The sequence below is a fragment of the Chanodichthys erythropterus genome, chromosome 13 (genome assembly GCF_024489055.1).
Source record: "Chanodichthys erythropterus isolate Z2021 chromosome 13, ASM2448905v1, whole genome shotgun sequence".
Lineage (NCBI taxonomy): Eukaryota > Metazoa > Chordata > Actinopteri > Cypriniformes > Xenocyprididae > Chanodichthys > Chanodichthys erythropterus.
In genome coordinates this window covers 19,442,861-19,465,712 of record NC_090233.1, presented here as the reverse complement: position 1 = coordinate 19,465,712, position 22,852 = coordinate 19,442,861, and the positions used below count along the sequence as shown (strand labels likewise).

General features: G+C 36.1%; 1 protein-coding gene across 2 annotated transcripts in view; it reads right to left on the bottom strand.

Moving 5' to 3' along the window:
• The window catches only part of hscb (HscB mitochondrial iron-sulfur cluster cochaperone), a 98,026-nt gene that overhangs the window by 64,862 nt on the left and 10,312 nt on the right, over positions 1–22,852 (bottom strand). Inside the window, exon 7 of one of the 2 annotated variants that reach the window (XR_010896889.1) lies at positions 14,242–14,322. The exons of the other annotated variant lie outside the window; for it this stretch is intronic. The gene's annotated coding sequence lies outside the window, so the exon portion shown is untranslated. The remainder of the gene's footprint in view (positions 1–14,241; positions 14,323–22,852) is intronic. 2 annotated transcript variants of the gene reach the window in all.

The window sequence follows — 22,852 nt, the reverse complement described above, 5'->3', positions numbered from 1 at the left end:
TTGCATCACAAAGTAGCAAAATTGCACTTCTTATCCAAGTTCGATAGTCTCCTGTAATGAATATGTAGTTTGGGATAGTGCAAAATAAAAAGCAGTGTCAATGCAAACAGTTTTAACCCTTAAATGCATGACTGTTTCACCAATCATTCTTACATATTCGGGTCTTTATCGACCCGGATCTATATCTAACACGGAAGGATCTCTACCTGTCGCAATAATATAAAACTCCTCTGATATTAGAGTAACAATTACAGAAGAATAAAATAAATCGTATACCTTTTGGAGCTTGAAAGGGCTCCGTTTGAGCAGATGTTTTATGCCATCATCACTGTCCTCATCAGAGCTCATTTCCCAGTAAATTCAGCAAATAATAGGATATTTTTATGTTTGCGGTCACGAATATGAGCCCATTCGCAATCTCAAACGTATTCTCAAAACTATATAATTTTCAACATCTTCAAAATCAATATTTCGATCACTAACAGCTTCACCAGATTCATCCTGTAACAGTTAGTCATATTTGATTGCGTTCAGTACTTTCTCTGCAGTAAATCGCTCATTTCGAGTCATCGAGTCATTTCATGTTTTTCTTATTTCGTTTTCTGTCTAAATGACAGCATTATGTATCAGACATTGCCACCTTGTGGAATAAAGGTGAATTGCACTTAATCCGTCATCTAAGATTCAATTATTGTTGTGCAGAAAAAATACACGTACACTCATACATACCTCGGGTCGTTTTTCATTTTTTTTCTTGTTATATTCTTTATAATGAATTGATTGAGGAATACCAAGAAGGTTTATGTCTAATTTTAAAAAATGAACGAGGAGGAGGGTAGTGAATGACGTCCCGGGTCACTAAAGACCCGAGGTAAGCATTTAAGGGTTAACAAACTGATGTATCAAGACATTTCAGATTTCACTGCATGTGCAAATTATTACAACAGAAATGCAGGTATTAATCTGATTTGAGTTATGCACCTGGCTGCTGTCATTTGTGGCAAAATGGAGACTTTGCAAACAGAGAATACATAACAATACTGCTGTATTGTATACATGCATTAATGTGATAAGAAATTACTTGAGTAGTGTCTTTATTTTTTCATTGTATCTTAAAGGGACAGTTCATTTCATTCCAAACCTGTATGATAAAGTTGTTTATAAAAGATGTCTCATGCTCACCAAGAACACATCTTTGCATCTAAAAAAGCAAGACGCAGTGCTCAGAAATGGTTTAAAAAAAAAAAAAAAAAAGCGCAGCACAGAACATGAGGGTCTTTTAAAACGTGATGCAATAATGAATAAAAACAAATAAAACAGTTGGCCAACTTTTTTACTGTAAAAGCTTGCAATGCTTGCCCCATCTCAGGGTTCTTCTGATTGGTCCACTGTTTAAAACTGATATTGATGCGGCACTGCATGTAAAGTTGCAATTCTTTCAAGGGGCCATCACACAGAATGCATTTTTATATTGCAATGTGCTACTTTTCCATCATGCTAGAAGAACGTGTATGACCATTATGCTCGCATCTAGCATCTTATGCAGCGCCTTGCACGAGCGCCGCATTTTTAAGACGCTGTATCAGGTTAAAAGAATTTCAACTTTTACACGCAGACCCCTAAGGGCTCATTCCCAGGAATGGGTTTTAAAAAAGCATAGTGCAGAACGCGAGGGTTTCGAGACGCACTTTTGAGACATGGTGCAAAGACGGCAATTACAAACAAACTAAACAGTTGCCACGCCAACTCGCTATTGTAAACAAAAGCTCGCAATGCTTGTCCTGCCTCCGAGTTCTTCTGATTGGTCCACAGTTGTGGAACTGACATTGATGAGCGGCACTGCGTGTAAAAGTTACATTTTAGAAATTATTTAAACTCAATATGGTGTCTAAAAAACACGGTGCTCATGTGCGAGGCACTGTAAAAGACGCGAGACGTGAGCGTAATGGTCATATGCAACCGTTTAGTGCATGTTTACATAAAAAACACTGGAAAAGTAGCCACTGAAATAGAAAAATGCGTTCTGTGTGAACGGGCCCCCAAGACTGCATTCATTCGATCAAAAATACAGTAAAACAGTAATAGTGTGAAATATTACAATTTTAAAAAACTATGTTATATTTAAATTTGTGCTTTCAAATTAATAATCGCATAAACACCAACAATATGCTTACAAAGTGGACAAGCAATCTGTCAATGTAAAGTCAATTTAAAGCAACTTTATGCAAAACAACTTTAAGAATGAGAATAATAACTTAGCATTCTTGATCTTAGTATGTCAAGCTGTGTTGAGTAAGCCAGCTAGACCCAGCAGCTACTAATTAAATAAGTTCAATGAATGAAACATGACTAAAAGTGAAAGTAATAAATTGGTTTGTGGTCCTACAATTCACTGAACCTGCCGTTCCTGACCCATTTAGGCTGTACTTCATCTCTGAAAAGAGCTATAAAGAAAGAACCTCTTCTGGACTGGGTTGCTCTGATCCGTTGTGGTAGACATCATTAAAGAACTTGAAAATACTAATCTGGGAGAGCCTTTGTCCCCGAAGGCTAATTTCATTCTCAAGAGTTTGTCACAGAAGCATAGAAAGGAAAGTGTTCAGCAGGGACACGGTGTTCTGTGAAGCGGCTCTCTCTGAGGGGTTACCAGGCCACATCTATTTAGTCTAGCAGCTGCAGTTGCCAGGTGTTCTGACAGCATGTTGAAGCAGCATATGAAGCCTGGATTGAAACGAGGAATAAGAGTCTTATCTAACAAAACCATCGCTCATTTTCAGAAAAAAATACAAATGTATATGCTTTATAAACACAAATGATTACCTTGCAAGTGCCTCCGCTTTCTGTATTCTTCAAAACGCTTACGCTGTATGTCCAACGCCTCCCTTTTCAAGTTACGGAACAAACGCGGCGCCAGTTTCGTTTTTTCTGTAAGTTGAATAGGGAAGGTGTAGGGCATTCAGCGTAAGCTTTTTGAAGAATATGGAATGGAATGGTGGAACCACTTGCAAGGAGATCATTTGTGTTTATAAAGCATATACAGTTGTATTTTATTTATTTTTTTAAGAAAATGACCAATCGTTTTGCTAGATAAGACCCTTATTCCTCGTCTGGTATCGTTTAAAGCCCTTTGAAGCTGCACTAAAACTAATTTTGACCTTCAACCATTTGGAGACCATTGAAGTCCACTATAAGAAGAATAATCCTGGAATGTTTTGATCAAAAACCTTAATTTGGACAACCAGGGCACTGCAGTGGGTGATCATGACACAAGGGTTGTCATCTCGTAATTATGGTAATAGCGGCATGAACACATGCTAAAACTATTAAAAACTGTTTTTGGTAACTGAAATAAAGACGAATTAAATATAAAATCTAAACATTACATGAAAAACTTAGAAATGTTGCCTTGAAGGTTGCAACTATCTGAAGTATGATGAAGTAATAAGTTGAAGTAAAGTTATTAAAACTGAAATACAAATAAATTAAAGGAACAATATGTAATATTTTTGCAGTAAAATATCCAAAAACCACTAGGCCAGTGTTATATATGTTGTTCACTTGAGTACTTACAATATCCCAAATGTATATTTCTAAATCGTGAGAAAATTGCAATTTTAGCCAAGGCTCCGGGAGTCCTATCCCTATTCTTTTGCACCGTCTGTTCAGGTGAAGACCACATGTCCCAAAATTCCACTCTAAAACTTGCCGTCATCAGGCTACGCCTTTGTTTTGAATAGGCCTCTAGCGACCTCTAGTGGACAAAATTATTACATATTGTACCTTTAAAGCTAAAAATCAGGTTGAATACAAGTTGACTGGGACACTTTTTGCCATTAAGATGACTGGGGAAAAGTGTCCCAATCAACCTGAATTCACCCTAAATAATTTTTAAAAACCTGAAATGAATAAAAATGACAAAAGCATGTAACAGAATTACTAAAATGAACCCCAGGAACATGCAACAAAGGGGGTTATGTCGGGCTGCTTTAGAAAAGATTTGTAGTAGAGTGTTGTTGCCATGCCGTCATTTTATGCCGGACTGCTTCACAAACGCTGGATTTGCACAAAAAAAAATAATGGCACATGCTAGTCAAGGAGTTGAATCAACTCCACAGCAACTACATAAATGTATCCACTAGTCATTCAGAAACATCCAAATTCATTTTAAAAGTTGTACGTTCTTCCTGAGTCTCTCCATCAGTGTCGACTCCGGTTTGAACAATGTAAGGCTGAACACCGTTACAGACAATCCTCATTTCGGCTGCGTGAGATTCTCCAGCTTTGTTGTTGTTGAGCAACCGAAGCACAAGCTGTTAAAGCTCCTCCCTCTTCTGCAAAGGGGGCTGGCAGCAGCTCATTTGCATTTAAAGGGGCTCACACCCAAATGGGGCAAATCTGACATGCTATAATAAATGATCTGTGGGGTATTTTGAGCTGAAACTTCACAAACACATTCTTGGGACACCAGAGACTTATAATACATCTGGTAAAAGGGGCATTATAGAGTAGGTACCCTTTAAAAGCAGATGATGAGAGGCTGTCTCAGTCTGTGCGGGTCAGATCTTTCCTCTCATTCAATGGTCTCAGGCATCAAACTAATCAAAAGCATCTCTCTCGCCGAATGCAGACGATCAAAGACGACTGGGCCTTTTCTGACACCCATATAATGAGAGATCAAATTTGCACATCAGAACTGATTAGCGAGACTCAAGATCGCATATTACAAAGGTCTGCATCCATCTACAGATTGGATCTAGAGCCAGTTGAGAAAAAGAAATAAACTTTTGAAGCATGCAATCCATGCCTTCAGGTCGGACTTGTACCATTTCATAAGTCAGAAGCCATGGACAACACAGGTCAATAGCAACACATACTCCTTCAGGGCCTTCAATTTGAGTGTTGACAAGATTGAGTTATGTGGTCACTGTCCTGTCAAATGCAATAACTGCAATAAGGCTGAAGGAAAGCTGAAGGTTTTATTTTTTTCCTGAACTATGCCTCCTCCTCTCAACCGTGTAATGCTTCCGCTCAATACTAACCAGAGGCCTTGACACAATAGGCAGGTCTGATACGATCATATTCTCAGAGTATGTGTGTGTGTGTGTGTGTGTGTGTGTGAACAGGGAAAATCGAGAGAGTGCAGACATAAAGAGAAAGGGCTTCACAAAGGAAAGCAAATGTATTACCTCCTGTTAATGAGTCGATCAATGCGCCGGTCACTACAGCTGTCAGGTTCCTCTATCAAAGCTTCAAAAGGACACCTCCGTCACAGACACACATAGAGGCAGATAGAGGACGTCCTGTCCGATACGCCAAACATTATCATCTTTCATCACATCAAATGACATACAAAATCAATACAGGTGTGATGACTATGAAATCCATAATCAGCCTTTTTTGTGTTTATTGTTCTGTGGAGTTGCAGGCAGACAGACAGAAGATGTGGTTGGCATGGAAACAGAGATTGCCAGAGAGGTTGCAATGCTGTTGAACTACAAGGAAATGGCACAAAAGCTCAAGGCATCATTATCGCGCCATCATCGTTCGAAAAGACCGTGGAGGCCGCACTTTGGTAATTGTTTATTCAGGCTAACACTCACAGTTGAAGACTGGACCCCCCAGAGCCATTGGGCTGATTTCAGTGTTTGAAGAGAAGCTCGAAGATGAGATGCAGTGGGTGGCAGGGATACAGGTAGTTTGGCATAAGCATCTGTATGTCATTACTAGCACAGCAGTGCACTAAGAATCTGTAGATGCCAGACTTGTGAGACAGAAGTGGTACAAATATTTCATATAAAAATTTCATATAAAATAATGAGAATTCTAATTTGAAAATTTAATTAAAGGAATTCAAAATTCTATTACAGAACTCAGTTTCTCTCTCTCTTCTCTTTCAGTTTCCCACCTTAATTAACATTACTGATTAATCCCACACAATATGGGGAAAAATATATTTGCGATTTTTATGATAAAAATTATGGTTGCAATTAAAAATGCAATTAAAATTAAATCTAGGTTTGCTGTGCTTTCGTATACAATTCGGACAAAATGTTGTGAATATCAGTATATCAATATGGCTATATAATAATAATTACTACTATTACTAATATATATATATATATATAAATATTACTAAATAAAAATAAAATAAGAAATGCTATTGTAATATTTAACTGTAAAATAAGTAAATAAAAATGATAATATTATAATTATTACTAAATAAATATATAAATATTACTCAAAATCAAAATGAGAAAAAAAATTTTAATATTTAAAGGCACAAAATGTAATATTTTTGGATTAAAACATCCAAAAACCACTAGAACAGTGTTATATATTTTGTTGACTTGTGTACTTAGGGTGTCAGCCCGATAACTAGCTCATGTACTTGTACTTGTACTCTTAAAAAATACCCCCGATACCAAAGACTGATACCTCACGTGACGTAACTGACAGAATTTTCCACCGGCGGCAGCAGCAGAAACAATGTCAGCTTCAGGCAGGGCCGGATTGGGACTCATTTTCAGCCCTGGAGTTTCATGCCTTAGACTGGCCCACTTTAATTCACGACTGACTATATTAAAATAATGTAATTAAAACCTCAGTATATAAGTCTGCAATAGTGCACTGTTCTCTACAGCCTTGTAAAATAATTGTATTTTTCAAAAATATCTTCAAATACCCATGATAGTACAAATGATAGTACAAAAAATGCTAAAATTTGATATAGAGTTATTTTTATAGTTATAATATTGATTTTATAATGTGAACCATTGATTAGCTCTCTAGCCATCTAGTGGCTGTAGTTAAAAATTCATGTTATTTTCATTTTAATTTAATTGTTTGCTTTCCAGTAGATCGCAGCAATCGTCCACTAAACCCAGGCACATTTTTCATGTCTATCACTATGAATGAAATTTAGAAATGTAGATCTTTATTAAAGTGGATTTAACAAAATTTTGCTATTTTATATAAATGTATGTACTTAAATTATTACAAATTGAGGCAAATAAATAACACAAAATACCATAAATCCTACAAAATTGCAATATTAAAGTAGGCTATTACATTTGTTAAAAAAAAGTTACGTTACAAAAATCACACTTTACTGTCTGGTTTAGCTAGTTGGACAGAAAAATGAATATTGTTGGCCAATGTGTAATAGCATAGCAAGCAATATAACATAAGTGATAGGCCATATTTTATTATTTGCCTACTATTATTGCGATATGAGTAAGCTGCATACATCATGCTTTTATCTTTTGCATGTTTCCCCCTCTTCCTTTTTATTTATTTACGTTACTTAAATCACCTCCGGTGGCTTAGACCTTTTGCCTGACCATAATTTAGCGTTGATTTAGAACTTGTCCCGCTCCCCCTACAGACGTCACCTCATCCCTTCTTCTCGTATACTTTTGAGTGAGTTGTCTTCTCCGGGCGCAGTGCCTCAGGGATGACGCATTTTTGTAGGCAAAATCCGGAAGTGAGTTAGCATTTTAGGACTTCCGGTTCCAATGCCATCAGGTCTATGAGTTTTTTTAATGGGTTTTTGCTAAATCGCCTGAAATAAGGTCTGTGGTTAACAAAGCCTCTAAATACTTACACGTTTTGATCTATGACATAAAACAGAAAAATCGCCGATTTTGTGTCTTAAAATCGGCGATTGCTAACAGGGAGTACTTCCTTTGGCGGGGACTTTAGACGTCATCATTAAAAACGGGACATTTGGACAGCATTTCTCATGAAAAAGTGGATAAGTATTAATAACAGCACAGATCATAATCAGCGAGCATGTTTTTAAATAAAGTTTGAGGAAGTTTGGTTGAGACGACGTTGATCCGCGACCATGGTGTGCTGTAGTCTGTTTATAGCCTACTGTTAGCCTTTTATATCTAACGACTTTATTTAGGCTTCAAAATCTATAAATGTTGTGTTAACTTGTAAAGATTATCTTGATAGACAAAACGTGTAAGTGTCATAACCCTTTGTTAAACACGGAGCTTATTTTCTGCGATTTTCCAAAAGTCTATAAGAAAAACGCATAGGCTTTCAATCGAGGGAGCTAGGTTGTGTTTACATTGATTCACAGTGTTATGTTATAAACATTTGTTCTGTAATATTTGTTTAGCACTTTTTGAAAGGCAGGTTAAAAAATAGTAATTATGACTTTAATAATTATGCCCTTTGAAGGTTATTGGACGTTGTGAAATTTGTGCTTTAAGTTTGTGACAAGAACATTAAAATATTACTTTTTTTCATTGGAATAATAATAAAGAAGCTGTCCTGCATTCATTAGTGTCAATGTGTTGTACTTGGAAAACTGCCATATTAAAAACTGCAAAAAAAAAAAGAAAAAGAAAAAAATTTAATAAATGTATAGACATCGGTATCGGTACTCATACTTGGTCCTCAAAAAAATGGTATCGTTGCATCCCTAGTACTTACATTATCCCAGATGTTTCCAAGAATGTTTAAATACAGAGAAATAAGCAAATTTAACCAGTGCTGCGTCCAAAATCGAATACTTCTCTAGTACGTGAAAAACAGTAAACGAACAGAGTAGTATGTCCGAATTCATACTATTCTGCGAAAAGTACCCAGATGACTTACTACTTCCGGTGAGATTCTGAAGTTCATACTTCACGCATTTGTACTGTATAGAACGTACTTTTTCAACTGTCGTGAAGTAAATTTAAATTCAGATGTAGTACCTAATCAACAGTGCGCGATTTTGGATGCAGCTCAGGACACGGACCATGTCAATGACATCATACTAGTGTTGTCACGATACCAAAATTTTGACTTCGATACGATACTGATACTGAAATATCACGTTACTGATACTTAAACGATACTATGGCAAAAACCTAAAACAGCAGGAAAAGTAAATAAATAATATAGGACAGAACTTCTTTCTTCACCAGTGTGCAGGCTGATAATTCTGGATTTGAGCTTCATTGCAATGAAGTTAGAGTTAGATTTAATATAATTTTTAATGTTTATTATTTTCATGCTCAATAAAATTGTGAATTGTTTGCTGTTATGCTTTTTTTATACATTTAGGTGTTTTTGACAGTAAGATTATGTAAAAATTATATTACTGTAAATAATTAGAGCAATGTTATTAAAGCATAAATTGGTTTAAAATAACTGTATATACCCTTCACATATTTATGTATTTTTAAATTAATTTAAATTAATAATAATTAATTTTTAAATTAATTTTATTTTTGTAACCAGATATCACTTATTAAACTTAGACTCAATAATACACCTCTTTGCGGAGTTCTGCTTGCACGAGTAAAATAAATAAATAACACTCATTTAATGTTTGAGAGCATAAACATAATGCTGGTATCACATTCACTAACCTGTCGCTCTTTAAATTCTTTGTACAAATCGGGAAGTTTGACGGCAAGATGCTTTTGACTCCCTTCGCTTGCGTTATTTTGTAACATCTTTTGCAGACGGGCTTTGTGGTGTCCGTGGGCTTGCCCTGGCTGTCGGCAATGTAAGCAAAATAATGCCATATTTCGCTTCGTGCATCTGCTTTCTCAACAATTTGTGGACGGTCTGCAAGAGCACCTGTATTTGCAATCATACCTCTCGTTTCGTCACCACAAAAGCCGTTGCGCAGTTGAGAGGAATAAACACGCACTCAATGTGAAGCAGTGCGCTGCACACACACTGCCCCCTGCTGTCACACTTTAGGAAATACAGCTGGCACTCAAAGTACCGGTACTAATAAAATGAAGAACCGAACCGTTTTTAAAAGCAGGGTGGCGATACCTTTCTAGTACCGGTATATCATGCAACACTACATCATACCTGCAATACCCTTGATTTCCGAAACCATTTTGTAGAAACCAAGACGCTTAAATATATTATATATTTTATTAGACAAGCGAACAACTGTTTGGGAACATTTATAGACAGAAAACTAATCATTGTAATATAGCTCAACACGTTTAGTCTTATTGTCTGAATCTCATTTTCTTGATTATATTAATATGATATTCTAATATTGATCTAGCTCACTGCAGTGTGCAACAAGTGTCTCATAGAAGCCGCAGAGTGAACGCACTGAGTAACGTTATAACATCATTTTCAACACAATCAAATGTATCTAATATGATAAACAGCACTGTGTTACACTGTCTTTTCTGGAAGAAGCGGAAGCACCGACTGTGCATAATAAAAGTTCTGCAGCTCTCGAGCCGTGTGTCGCGCTCGTCTCTCATTAGCAATCGCTCCAGCGGCATCGTTCAGCTCGCACAGCTCTCAGTCCTGCTCTGCTTCACACTACAGTAATGTTAATAATCTCATCCATGAACATGTTTTCTGCCTGAGTCCCGTCGGATTCCTTTCCCCTGGCTGTGAGGTGAAGATGACAACTTCCATGATTCAGTGCTCAATCTCAATGTCATCAAGCTATGCCTTTGTTTTGAAAAGGCGACCTCTAGCGGATGAAAAAGTACTAAATTGTGCCTTTATTGTGCCAGTAAGCAAATTCTGACAAATGCTGTTGAAAGTGGATCAGACAGAGCAACAACACTCTTGTAGCCAATTAGCAGTAAAGGGGGCGTGTCCACTCGAGGCGCTTGTTTTGCATAGCATGTTTGTGAATTTGGGGGTGGAGCTTTGATAGGATGTAGGGGCGTGTTTTCAAATATCACTTACTGCACCTTTAAACTGCCAAAATCCCACCAACAAATGCTAATCATTTAACAAATTACATTGTGGAGAGATTAAGACTCAGATTTAAGGTTTTCAGTTGGAAGATTTAGAAACCGCAATCCAGAAGTACTAGTTTTTAGGACTGTTGCAAAAACTATGTCTGGATTGCTGTTTCTGAATCGTTGAGATTTTCCAAATAAAAGCCTTTATGTTTTGGTTCTGAGTGCAATAGTGCAGAAGAGTTCGTTAAAAAAAATAAAAATAAAAAACTTTCACTTTTCTTTGACTCTGATCTTGAAATGAATGCATGTACCATGCTCTGAAACCACTAAAGCTTTATGTAATACACCCAAAAATGAAAAGCCATAATGCTTTGTTGTTGCAGGCTACTGAGTTACTCAAAGTTTTGAAAAGCTTGAATAAAACTCTAGTGTACTGATAAGAACATCACAGAGCAATATATTCAGTGGTGCTCAGAGTTTACGGGTGGATTTCCTCAAAGCCTGATCTCACGGTCTGAGCAGAATGCTCAATGAGATCTCTATGAAAGATATTCAATCTATTACACTGGGCAAATAGAATTAGAGGACTTAATTTACTCCGCAAACGTAATGTGAATATGCCTTATCAATGAGTTACCCATCAATGTCTGATAACATCAGAGACTTGTAGGAATCTTATTTTGTGCCTTTTTTTCCCCCCAAAACCTGACTTTCAAAGATTTCCCCTCAAAACCTGGTACAATATCTCCTATATTTTCAAAAGAATAACTAATCATCTCTATTCTCTCTGATCCTTCCAATACTCCTTGAGGTTTGATGCCCTGCCAACCTTTAATTAAAATCCAGAGCAGCGTCCCCTTGGGCCATAATCCCTGCTGAGAGGAAGAGCTTTTCTGTCGCACTTCCAGCTACTGATACTTCGCCTGAAAATATCACAGATATTACAGGTATCGTAAACCTCTTTTTGGAGATTGATTTGGTGGCCAGGCAAATATGTTGCTTTGAAACGTCTCTGTCTCGTGGGCGTGGCATCAATTACGAGAAACTCCAGGGGACTCATGAATAAAATGCTGCGTAATCAGTTTCATTGTCTTGTTTCTCAGTAAAAACATCAAAACATCCTTAATAGATTTATCCAAGAAAATCAACATTTTATAAGATATTAAGATAGTCATGAACCATGTCCATATATCATAAAACTCAATTCACTGACCTTACACTCTAAAAAATGCTGGGTTAAAAACAACCCAAGTTGGGTTGAAAATGGACAAACCCAGCGGTTTAGTTTTATTTAAACCAACTATTATTTAAAAATTGCTATATGGCTAGCTTAAAATGAACCCAAAATAGTTGGGAAATTAAAAACCAGATACAATTAGAGACAACAATAATAGACAAAAGGTGAATGTTTATTAATAAGCTTTAATATTTTATTAATAGAAATTTAATAGTTTACTAGTTTATTAATATAAATTTATTAATAAGCAATTTAATAAATGTTTATTGTTTAATAATTATTCATTGACCATTAATAAATGTTAATTTCCAACATACTTTGGGTTAATTTTAATTAAGCAATACAGTAATTTTTAAACAATAGTTGAGTTAAATAAAACTACCCAGCAGGTTGGGCAAACATTTAACCCTACCGCTGGCTTAAAACAACCCAATTGCTGGGTTTGTCCATTTTCAACCCAACTTGGGTTGTTTTTAACCCAGCATTTTTTAGAGTGTAGAAAAAAGTATACTAAATTAAAATTAGTCTAAAATTAGTAGAAACGTTTTTGTAACAAATACACATTCCACTTAACCAATCTTATATTACTTCCAATTTTGAATTTGAATGGAAGTTGTATAAAATTAAAATTGTGGAAACTGTCAGCATATTACACCAGTAAAAAACTTGGGGGCCCTATCATACACCCGGCGCAACGCTAAGCCAGGTGTGACAAGTGTTTTTTGCTAGTTTCAGCCCCACATCCAGCCCACGTTGTTTAAATAGCAAAGGCAATCGCACACATCTGTTCACCCATGGGCGTGCTGGTCAGAAAATGAGTTGTGCAGGTGCACTGTTGGCGTGTTGCTATTTTGAGGCAACTGAAAACGACTGCGCCATTGACCAACTGATACCTGATCTAAAGTCAATGGTGCAATATTTTTTGTTATTTAAAGAGTGCGTTAGCAATATGCACCTATATGCGGGTGCACAACGCACGTACACTCTGCTTATTGCACACACAGGGACGCACAGCAGCACACAAACAAGCCAAATATTAAAAATAAAAGGATTACAATGCAAAAGATTATTATTGTGTACATAAAGATAAAAATCCCTACATGTCATAATGGATAGTCACTGCATGTATCAGAATTACCTATTTGCAGTAAAGACGAATGAAATTGACTAATTATTTGGCCAATCGTGGCAATACACACTTGTATTTAAACTGACTCGTCAAGTTGAGGATGTCTATATTCCACCATGTAAATAGCGAATCCTGGCTTTTAAAGGGAATGGGAAATGACACTCTGATTTGTTTATTGCACGTTACACCCAAAACACACCCATGACTCATTAAGAGACTAGATACAACACTTTTGGACGATGCGCCAACCATTTTTCCCTGTTGTTAAACTAGCAAAAGTGGATTCTATGCGCTTCATACCACGTGCTTAGACAGTTAAAAATAGGCCCTTGGTGGTGTACAAGACTAATTTTTCTAAAATCACAATGTGTGAGAAATGGCAGTTTTTGATGCCCATTTTGTGCACACGCAAAGTTTAAACATCAGGCCTCATGTAGAATACTGTGAATGTGCAATAGTTTCTGAAATGTTCCTATGAACGATTTATAAAATGTCCATATTAACATCTCATATATCAAATGTGTACAAGCATATTAACTCCATCTAAACATATTATATATGAGTTTGAGGCTGTGCTCCGTGGCTAATAGCTAATGAATTGTGTTTATGCTTTATACAGACTGCAAGTGTTTAAAAATGAAAATAGCGACGGCTCTCGTCTCCGTGAATACAGTAAGAAACAATGGTAACTTTAACCACATTTAACTACATTCCAAACATTTAGAAAGACAATTTACAAATATCACTAAAAATATCATGTAATCATGGATCATGTCAGTTATTATTGCTCCATCTGCCATTTTTCGCTATTGTTCTTGCTTGCTTACCTAGTCTGATGATTCAGCTGTGCACAGATCCAGACATTCTGCCCTTGTCTAATGCCTTTCATAATGTTGGGAACATGGGCTGGCATATGCAAATATTGGGGGCGTACACCCCGACTGTTACGTAACAGTCGGTGTTTTGTTGAGATTTGCCCGTTCTTCGGAGGTCTTTTAAACAAATGTGATTTATATAAGAAGGAGGAAACAATGGAGTTTGAGACTCACTGTATGTCATTTCCATGTACTGAACTCTTGTTATTTAACTATGCCGAGTTAAAATCAATTTTTGAATCTAGGGCACCTTTAAATTCATGATCATAATTGCTATCATAATTTGACAATATATGTTTAGAGAGAGACAAGCAAACTGACTTTGGTTAGATGTTATTGAGAGACATTACTGGATCCACTTCTGTTTGCTGTTGTAAGTAAAAGACAATTTGAGAATCACACCTGTTGAAAAAATAGAGTATAATTTAATCAATATCTAATTAAAAACCTATTTGTCTAACAATAATATATCATTAAAATATCTAACTCTTTGATCCCAAAGAAGTAATAAAGCCATGTGATTTTGGAACGGCATGAGAGTGAGTAAATGAAGCATTTTAGGTGAACTAAACCTTTAATAAATATGGTTGTCAGTCTCAAAACACTGACTGTGTGAACGCAGCCAATAAGATGGCAAGAAATACCTCTGCAAAATGAAAGGATCTATATATTGCAGAGATGAAACATGAAATTTGGTAGACTTTTTTCCTCCCTGGTAGCGTTCCAGTAATCCGTTATGATTTTGTGTTTACAAATGAGACATGTTGTGTCCAGTAAAGTAATTGGCAGGCTTCTTAATGACGCATGTTCTCGAAGAGATTACACACTGTTGGAGGACTGAATTGGAATGTCAAATAGGAAACGATGCTTCCTGAGTCACGTCGTCTATAAGAACTAACCTACCCACCCACCAGCTCTCTAACCCCCGCTGCAGTGTTCAGCCAGACGTTGCTTCAGCAACATTTCCCCTGAAATCCTCCCCGCGATTCTCATTTCAAAAGCTCAGAGATGTGCCGCAGTGACGTGAGGGAGCAGCAGGAATATTATTCACAAAGATTGAGCAGCTCTGAGCTTCTTATTTCTCAGCTTGAGCACTTCTGGTTATTATTTTATTTCAAATTTAAAGACAAAAAAGAAATCTCTTCTCATGAGATGACTCTGAACATGGGGCTGAAGTCTTTTGAAGTTAATGAGTGCAACAGTATTGAGACTATTTGTTAGTCTTATTGTCTTCTGTTCTATAAACATACATAAAAGTGGTATGAACCTCAGAACCTTTGAACTTTTAACCTTGACCTTTCATGTTTCAATTCACACGTGTTTCTGCAGCTGTTTAAGAGTTCTCAAAAAAAACTCGCAAAAATTAATGTGTCCAGGTTACATTTCATCCCAAAATCATAAAGAAAAAAAAAAGAAGAGACTGATTTTAATTCAAAAAGATGTACTAGCTATTATTTCCCACAATTAAGCAAAATGTTCACCTGAATTCAATAAAATTCTGGGTGTTTTACTATGGAAGCTTGTTTCCGAAATAAAATTAAAAAGGTAATTTCGACTTTTTTTTTTTCCTCAGAATTGTGAGAAACTCACAATTGGAAGTTATAAAGTCAGAATTGCGAGTTATAAAGTCAGAATTGCGAGTTATAAAGTCAGAATTGCGAGTTATAAAGTCAGAATTGCATGACAAAGTCAGAATTGCGAGTTATAAAGTCAGAATTGAGTGATATCAAGTCAGAATTGAGTGATATCAAGTCAGAATTGAGTGATATCAAGTCAGAATTGAGTGATATCAAGTCAGAATTGAGTGATATCAAGTCAGAATTGCGAGTTGTAAAGTCAGAATTGCATGATATAAAGTCAGAATTGCAAGTTATAAAGTCTGAATTGAGTGATATCAAATCAGAATTGCGAGATATAAAGTCACAATTGTGAGTTATAATGTCCAATTGTGGGGGTAAAAGACAGATTTTTTTTCACAGAATTGTTAGTTTATATCACGTAATTCTGACTTTATAACTCACAATTGTGAGTTTATATCTCACAATTCTGAAAAAAAAAAAAACAGAATTGTGAGATATAGTCAGAATTGTGTGATAAAAACTTGCAATTGTAAGAAAAAAGTCATAATTGTTAATTAATTAACAATTAACTATTTAATATATTGGGGATTTGTTTTTTTAACATTTTAGGAATGAGAAAATATGCATAAAGTCTTTAAAATAATGCTGCAAAAAAAAAAAAACGTAAAGTTAAAAACGGCTTTATTTATTAATGCAAAATATCATTTCTGGAGTGTAACCTGGACAGGTTTTCAACTGATATTGTGGGATTTACAATAATATACAAAGTGGGGAATCACAAGTGAATCATGTGTTGTTGTTTTTCTATACATTCATCTTGATTCAAACAGTTCTGGGAAGGATTAAAATAGCAGATCTGCATGCAGTATTAATGACTTATTGAAGAGCATCAAACAGCACGAGTTAAACACTGCTGAGGGTAAATATCGCATTAGCATTTGTAAGGTTACAAGGAAGGTCTTTTATAGAGGAGTAATGGTGTAAAGGGTGCATATACTCTTTTTGAACACTGCACACAAACAGTCCGCGATGATCATGCTAATAATCTAAGCTCATATCTGCTTGTCTGAATACTGGTATATTTGGGTTATGCACTTTAGGGAACACAGTAATGATGATGGAGCCACACACAGCTCAATCACAAACAAAAAAAAAAAGAACTTGATCATAAGTGGCACTGAAAGCTAACAATGATATATGAGCATGCCCAGAGGAAATCCACACAATATTTCACTTTTTCTGCACTAATCGAAGGAGAAAATCTGGGGAATGGATTTAGATGTGGTAAAATGTGTTAAACGGTCCTTAGGGTAATACTCTCTAAGGTCAGAAATATTAAAGCAGTGCACTGGTCCAACTGTGCTGCATTCTTAAAGGGATAGTTCACACAAAAATGAAATATCTGTCATTAATTACTCATCCTCATGTTGTTCCAATCCAGTAAGACTTTTGTTCATTTTCGGCATGCAAATGAAGATCTTTTTGATGAAATCTGAGAAGTTTTTTTATTTTATTTTTATATCTCCCATTGAAAGCAACGTAATTACCATCATTCAAGGTCCAGAAAAATATTAGACATTGTTAAAATAGTCAACAAGCCTACAGTGGTTCAACCTTAATGTTATGAAGTGACGAGAATACTTTTTGTGTACAAAAACAAAACAAAAATAACTTTTTTCAACAATTTCTTCTCTACCCTGTCAGTCAAAACACAAAAATCATAAATATTATGACTCAGTGGCACATTTAAAACATCCTACCAGCCCAAAATCGCCAAACAATGGTGTGTGTTTTGGGTGAGACGATCTGTTTGGCAAACCAAAGGCAGACAGGGAGCGCTCAGGAAACCTGTCATTAATTTTGCCATTTTACTTGTTGGCACTAGTGGAGTAAAAACACTTCACCTTTAACACCATTTAATCTTGCCCTGATTTGAGAACATGCATCCTTGTCCATTTCCCCTCAAACCTTCCAACCCAATTTCCCTGCCACAGTAGTTTTAACTTGTTTTTCTCTTCCCTGCTCACCATCCATTTTTCACACATCCTTTTTTTTCCCTTTCAAACCAATTTCAAAGACAACATGGAGACAGCAGTGGCTTCAGAACTAGTCGATCATGTTTTCCCATTAATTCGGCAGTGCTGGAGATGCCTTCCGATTACGGGATGAATAATAATCAGATCGCCACATTTCCTCCCTCTTCTCTTTCTCTCATCTGTGGTTTAATTCACACGTATTAAGGAAATAGAATCTCCTGCGTGGAAGACTTAGAAACATGACACTGACGTTCTTTACATAATAAACAAGTGAGTCAAGTCCTGTTTTCAGAGGGGCACATCCACAGGGCAGTGCTCCAGTGGTGTTACATGGGTTTAAACTGAAGATTAAATGCAAACTGGCATGTCTAAGCTGTTTTTCTAACCTCCAATGAATTTTCTGTCCTTGTTTCTTTGGCTTTTGATGCAGCTGGACTTTCACTTTAAATTATGATAATTTCTAAAGTACCAGCTTACACAAAGCTGGGTTCAAAAACGCAGTCATCGTGATCTTTGTTCACTAAACGGCCTTCATTTTTAACACCAAAACAAATTTATTGGTTCTTGCATTTTCAAATTATACCGTAACATGTGTGTGTGTGTGTATATTTTATGTATATTTTATGCATATTTTATATAAGTGCAGCTCCAGTATAAAATATACACACATTTTTTATTATTATTATATTATTATTATTATTATTATCATTATTATTATTATTATCATTATTATTATTATTATTATTATTATTGTTGTTGTTGTTGTTGTTATATACACACAACACACACGTTAATATACTCTACTTGAACCTTAAAATGTACTGATAACCACCATAATAAGAAAGCCACATAAACCATAGTTCATCATAAGCGGCCTGTCTAAAACATTTTTTTAACAGAAAATGTCACAAAACTCCCTAAAGTGCATTACTGATAACAAAAATAAGAAATGTATGTAATATGTAAAATATAATCATATCTATGGAAGCCCATTTCCACCACAAAAGAAAACAAATTCATGCTCTGGCAAGTCATTATGACATAAAAAGAGGAAATTATGACATACTAAGTCATAATTATGACATATTAGTCAAAATTATAATATTAAGAAATCACTTTAATTAAATTACTTAAATAAAAAATATGACAAATCAAAATTATGATTGGTGAATATGATACATAGTTTTTCTGTAAAAATTACAAACATTTTTACAGTGATATGGGTTCAACCCCTTCTAAAGTTTAAGTATGAGAGAATTTTGGGGGGGGGGGGGGGGGGGGGGGGTCGGGGGGGCTGGGTTACTTGTTGAGAAATACATTACATGATTTGAGGTATCATTCATGTCCATACCATAAAACCCTAGTGTGAGCGATACAGTACATGCCTTAGAGAACACAACTAATGAAATATGTACAATTATTGATCAGTGAAGGGAAAAAAGCTCAAAACTGAAGATTTTTAACTGATTTTCCATCTTAAGGGAACTAAAAACCATGCATTCAATACATATTTAATTCAAAGTGTTGGAATACAATCATTTAAAATCTACTCAGGTGATACTCTTCATTACAAGATGAATATACATGCTTAAGAACAAGCATTTCATAAACACAATTTAAACCTCTTGTGAGATTTTCTGCCTACCTACAGTACATCCTCCGTAGTGAAGTGACATGCTTCCCCCTACAGCTCAAAGGAGGCATTTTCAGTTTCAGCATACACCTTGATTCTCTCTCCCTGACGCTGCCTTTCACATAAACACACACATTCATAAATCCTGGGTCGATAAGTGTGTTACGATGTAATTTAATTCATACCACACCATAAGCGACTGTACAAACTGGCGCAATAAAGAAATTTTGTCGAAGTGCTATCTAATAAGAGACTGATGTCAGATTGTGTCCAGAGTAATGTCATCATCTAGCACGAATCCAGCTCCAATTACAATTTAATGAATCAGCCTACATTAGAGAGAAACAAGACGCATTTATCACAAAGCAAGTCTTGTAGTAGCATTAAAGATTTAAACGGGGATTGGGCTAAATGAATCTTGTTGTCTTGCACAGTTTTGTTTTATAACTGTAGAGTTTCATCATTTTGCGAGTTTCCTGTTTTCTCTCTTCTCCCAAAAGACCAGACCCAAATAAGCGTGGCACCAGCCAATCACAGTTGGACGCTGAAAGCAGAAGTATTGTCTTGGGGAAGTTACACTTTCTTTATGGAACGCCATCTAAGAGAATGTCTACAAGTGTTATTAGCAGATTTAGTTAATGCAAGCATTTCCATTACTATTGCACACATTTAGGGTTGGGATTTGAACTAACTTCTTTACCCAAAGTATTATGGACCAGGGTTATTATTGTCAACTAAATCTAAAACAAAAACTATTGAGCTGACATACAATAAAATATAAACATTAGATGAAAAAAATGTAATCAAAAACTAGAAACTCAAATAAATAAGTTGAAGCACTAAAACTACTAACTGTAAATAAATAAGCTATAACTGAAATAAAAACAAATTACCCTAAAATAGCAATATTTAAAATAATAATAATAATAATAATAATAATAATAATAATAATAATGACAACAATAAAATTAAACAAAAATAAAAATACATACATACACATATATATATATATATACACACACACACACACACACATACACACAAACACTATCCCTGTGTTCCATTCAGAAGGGCTCATCCCTATGCCCTAATCCCTTCAGAGGGTTTACCCTCCGGAGTGAGAGCTTCGAAGGGATGAAGGGTGTAGGGGTAAAAAAAAAACTGTTCTTTTGGAACGCACTTCAGCGTCATCTTAACAAGACAATCAAGGATGATAAATTGTGCAAGCTGCGCCTTTTGTTTAACGTTATTTATTTATTTATTTATTTTACGTTTATCGCATGTAGGCTATATTATCTATGTATTTGAAACATTTGAATGGACTGATAAAAAAAAAAAAAAAAAAATACTTTACAGCTCATTTAAGTACAATGTCATTTTGACCATAATAATGTACCAAATCTAACTCGTATAAATATTACAGTAGTACAGAAAAATATTATACATACCTTTATAGTTAAAATCGAACTCCTAACCTCCTGTACCCATTCTCTGACGTCAAACAACTTCCCTGTGCAAAGGATCATGGGGGCCCGAAGTGTCCATTAGTTGTTCCCTTCGAAATCCTTCATTCCGAAGGGCCCTTTGAAGTGGCCAGTTTTGAGCACTTTGGTTTGGAACGACCCTTCAATATGGCGGCCATGATTATTTTCACTCCGAAGTGCCCTTCGGAGGGCGATATATCCCGTTTGGAACGCACCGTATGAGTACACCCCTAAGTGAAAATGTCCAAATTGGGCCCAAAGTGTCAATATTTTGAGTGGCCACCATTATTTTCCAGCACTGCCTTATTTACACTTAGTTATACAAGCTGTACACTCACTACTTTACATTGTAGCAAAGTGTCATTTCTTCAGTGTTGTCACATGAAAAGATATAATAAAATATTTACAAAAATGTCTAAGAGGCTTAAGAGGGCGGAGCTTCAAGAGCTCGTTCTCCGCAGGATTCAGTCAGGACCTTACAGTCTATGGTCAGGAGTCAGGACACACTATAATGTCAGAAACTGCGAATATATGCTGCGTTGAGATTGAACAGGTATAGTTTAGGTAAATTACGGTTATAACTTATATTGTGTTCTTGTTTTTAATCTACTATATATTAGTACAGGCCTGTTGTACCGTCCGAATGATGGCCAAATATACAATTAGTTTTATGACGTTAACTGTACTTCACAGAAAAGATGAAGCGTCCGTTTTCACTCTAGAAAATCACTGTAAGAGCTTAATAAAACACTGCAATTGTGCATTAAAATATTATCCATAAACTCTCTCTCTCTCTCTTTCCCTTGTATTATCATCACCAACTAGGGCTGGACAATAATTCAATATCAATATCGCGATATAATTTTTTTCGGTGATATGATTTTTAAACACATTTCCGGTATTTCGATATTACAGCACATTTAAGAGCAGAACGCGATTGGCTATTTGCGTGATTTACACCACAGAGACATGCAGCCACCAGCCAGTGCTCAGATCAAACGCGAACGCGGCAAGCTTTACAAAACGAGTACACCTGATGCAAATGCAACGGAACAAGCTTCCACAACTTGATAAAATATGTGCGCATAACTACACCGTGCTGGTTAATGTTTGGTGCAGGAGAATATGTGAAATAAAAACTTTAAACACGATACTTTATTCTGTATGAGCTTTGTGTCACGTGGCTAGTGTTATTAAACTCATCGCGGAGCTCCGCGCTGAAACCGAGCATACGCGCGCTCCGCCTGTGTATCATAAAAACAATCGTATTTTTCATGTGTTCTGACCGCATCGCGAGCAAAATACAAACAACACTCGTGCTTTGCTGAGGTAAACAGCCTACGGCTTGCGTGTTTGAACGCAGCTAGAGCAGGCAGAGGTGAATGAACAGCACGTTTGTGACATTTGAATTCTCCGCTGTAATGCGATCTCATGCGAACATTTTTTTCATTTGTGCTGGTAGATTGCAGCAAAACAATCCACTTCCGAGAGAAGTGATGCTTCCTCATGCATAATACTGCAACTATAATCTTATGCATACTACAGCGTAGTGATTGGATTAAATGAGCTTTATGTCATGAATATGTCGAGATTCGCTCGAAACGGTCTACGTCAGCATGTTCGCCCTATCACCAATATAGCAAATAACAGAGAAACACACGTTACAACTACAGCAAACGAATATAAAGACCATGCCTTTCGGGTGGTGCTTAATAAACTTTATACCCATAAATAAACTCTGATGAACTATAATAAAGTGCCCTCACCTTCATTACTGCCATATCCAGTATCATTCTGAAGACCGTAAGCTGGATCAAAAACTTTTTACTTGTATATCCTTGAGTAGCATATTTTTAGCACAGTCTCTGTTTTGTATTGTCCTTTTGTATTGATATTCGTTCACTAAGCAGTTCGGTGTGAAAATCGCACAGACATAAACGAATTTCGGCAGAACTGAGGGAGTATTTTCCTGGAAAACCAAGTTAATCCACCTCCTTTTCAGCAGCTCAGATTTAGGGAGTAAATGAAGAGAGCTATGTGGATTAATCCATCCAGCTACAGAACACCAAAATCGCTTGGGATCATTCTCATCAGTGCAGCAATGGCGGACCCGCTGTAAACAACGCGCTCAGGGCGGGTCTATGTTCAAACTTAAGTGTCAGTCAACACTGTGGGCGGGACATGTGGCTTTTGTGACGT